Here is a 3,519-nt window from a genome sequence, read left to right as displayed (position 1 = left end):
TAGAGATTCAAAATATACTCATTTGGGCTCTAGCTATGGCCGGAGTTAGTTGAAAAAAGCTTGCAAAAATCACGGTTCTCTCCAAAAAACTAGAGAAGTCTCCCCTCGCCCTTTTTGTAATACTTCATCGTCCAAAACACACAAACATACTCATAATGGAATCACGAGGACAAAAGGATAAGGTTTATAGTATTTCCAAGGCTTACCTAGGTCGGCATTAGCAAAAGTTCACTGGAGAAGACAATGAATAGTGGCAATGGCCACTGCGCAGTTTGAATCCATCAACCTAGTGTCCTGAGCATGTTAGGTGAAGTGATGGTGGTGACCAACTTCGAGGCTAGTGGTTGAGACTAGCTGGAGTGGGTGAGGTGATGGTTATTGGGCTTAATCTTGGCATGCATCTGAGATGGAAAAATAGCTAACAGAGGGAGAGAGACGAGAGGGAAAAGAGATGAGGGAGAGTTTGAGAGAGAAGGGATTAAGGTGACGTGGCAGAAAATGAGTGGGAATCCAAAGAAATTGGGACACGAGAGGAATAGGCGTGGGCCCCATTGGCTCACAAAACAACACACAATATCTTTCCAAATGAAATTACCTATTTGCCCTCGATATTCAATGCTTTGTAAAATTTTAACTGTAACTTTGATTTCGCTTTTGCTTGCACCCACGCGTTCGTAGAAACGAGGACTATACAAATATGGTAAAATAGTAGCTCATAAGCATCATGAAATGACTGTCAACAAAAGTCAACAATCTCACCTCTAGTGGCATTTTCATCAATTCACTCTTTTAAAATTAATAAAGCCGTAAAATAAGGGATGAGTTTTTACACTTAAGGCTTAAACTGAAATCTTTTGGCAAAAATTGATTAAGTTATATATCGAACTTGCTAAAATACCATCTCAAAAGTTTAAGTTGAGGGTGGAGCTATATACTGTTGGACACACTGACGTAGTTTGTTTATCGGACAATGACTAACCAGTTACAAAATACGAGTTATGGGATCTAACTAATGTAGTTTCACCATGTGTTCTTGTTGCTATGGGTTATGGAGCGAGGGTGTGACATGGTATTAGCATAGGTAGTTCTAATGTTGACGTAGATGCTAGGAGTTTGTATATGCGTATTATTATCAAATGTCTTTCGATCTAATGAATGTAGGGTAAAATATAAATTATGTAATTTGTACTCTTTTATAATTTTGCCAAAGCTTCGACGCATTAGAATCTTAAGTGTAAAATGGTGTCGAGGCTAACTTAGTGGTGGCTTTCAATGTTAAAGGGTTCTGGTTGGTTTGTCAAATTTCTATTTGGTGACCAATTGAACATCTTGATAGCTAAAACGTAAAGCTCATACGTGGCACAATCCGAGCCATTAAATTTTTGTCAATGCCTGTAAACAAAGCTCTTTGTATAGTCTTGTACTAGAGAAAACATGTTGAGGATTCTCTTCTCTTATTAGAAAGAGGAGAGGAAAGGGAATCGTATCAACTAGTTGATTTATTTTTTTATCACGTGTTAGTAAATATAGAGAAAGAAAGTTAAGAAGTGAAATGATTCATTTACTCATATTTTAGTAAACATGAGAAAGTTAAGCAATGAAATAATTTTCATACCCATATTTTAAGGAACATTAAAACTGAAGAATCAAAATAATTCTAATTTATATTCCTTGTAACTAAATTTGAAACCTTTCAAATTTCCAAGAAGTTTAATATTCACTTGAAAACTACTGCTCGAACACTACAAAGTTCCAGGAAGCTAAGTTTCATGAAAATTTGAAAATCCTAATCCAAACATAACAATTCATGAAACTTTTTTTTTTTCTTTTTAATATCATAAAATTTCAAATTTATTTGTAAGGTCAAAATTTTTTATAAAAACAAATAAAAATTACTTGTACACGAACACTCACAAATGAATTTTAAGATGTGTTTCACACAAAGTTCATACATTGCTTACCATGCATACAAGAATCTTTTCAAACTTCAGCTACTCTAGGAATCAGATAAACTATCAGTTAATCATATGAGTGAGTTAGCTGTTAGATTTGATTTTCACAACCGTCTAAATTTTCTTTTATTAATCTCAATTATTCATTTTTTATAAGGAAAACTAACGAAAAGTTAAATAAAACTTCTCTTTTAACAAAAAGCCCTTTTTAAAGGTATAGTGAATAATGCCAATTAAAGGTTAAAATGTGATTTTTCGTTAAAAATGAACAGTGCTGTGAGTGTTTTATTAAAACTCCATTTTTATATCATTTAATTATACGTAATATTGAAGAAAAATGTGTATAATAATACCAAACTTTTAATTTGTTTTAATTTTCTTTATTTATTTTAAAAAATTGCAACCTTTGTACTAAAACAAATTGAACCCTTGTAATTAAAAGGCTTTTTAGCCAAAATGGTCCTTAAAATTTGCATAACTCCTCACTTCGGTCTATGAGATTTCAAATTAATAGAAGTGATCCCTAAGATTCTCCACCATCCATCATTTTGGTCATTCCGTTAAAAACTCCGTTAAGTGTCCCGGAACTCTTAGCCGGAAATTTGGGCAATTTTCAAAGCTTCGTAACTCAATCGTTTCTTAACCAAATTCGACCCATAATATATCAAAATGAAGATAGGAAAGTGTAGAATAAGATTATACCTATTTGGAAGCCCAATGATTGTCAGAGATGGTTGGAAAATAGCCTCAAAGTTGACTGGTCCAAGGGAAAACTGGAAACTGGAAAACTGGAAAACTAGTCTGAAACTGGGTAAATTTTAAACATTCATAACTTCTTCAATACTCAACGAAATCAAGTGATTCAAAATAAAAAATCATACTTATCAATCAGATGAAGATAATTGTACATTTTTTACTGCTAACGGATCGTGGTTTGGCCGAAAACGGCTCGATAGTGGCTAACTCGAGATCAGGACAGCCAATTTCGAGCCATTTTTCGGCCAAACCAAGGCGATTTAGCCGCTAAAAAAGGCACCATTCTCTTCATATTATCGAGAAGTATTATTTTTGTTTTTGAATCACTTGATTTCGTTGAGTGTTGAAGAAGTTATGAATGTTTAAAGTTTACCCAGTTTTCGGCGAGTTTTCTAGTTTTCCTTCGGACCAGTAAACTTTGAGACTATTTTCCAACCATCTCTGGAAACCATTGGGCTTCCAAATAGGTATAATCTTATTCTACACTTTCCTATCTTCATTTTGATATATTATGGGTCGAATTTGATTAGGAAATTATTGAGTTACGAAGTTTTGAAAATTGCTCAAACTTCCGAGCAAGAGTTCCGAGATATTAACGGAGTTTTTAACGGAAGAACCAAAATGATGGATGATGGACAACCTCAGGGATCACTTCTATTGATTTGAAATCTCAAGGACCAAAGTGAAGAGTTATGATCTGAGGGATCATTTTAGCTAAAAAGCTTAATTAAAAAAGGGATGGCATTTGCCCGTTTGCATATGGGAAGGGCAAACTTGTCATAAAACGAAAAGAAATCAAAATGACGTTTTC

Source organism: Malus domestica, chromosome 03 (assembly GCF_042453785.1).
Source record: "Malus domestica chromosome 03, GDT2T_hap1".
NCBI classification, from domain to species: Eukaryota; Viridiplantae; Streptophyta; class Magnoliopsida; order Rosales; family Rosaceae; genus Malus; species Malus domestica.
Note: the sequence above shows the minus strand (reverse complement) of the source record.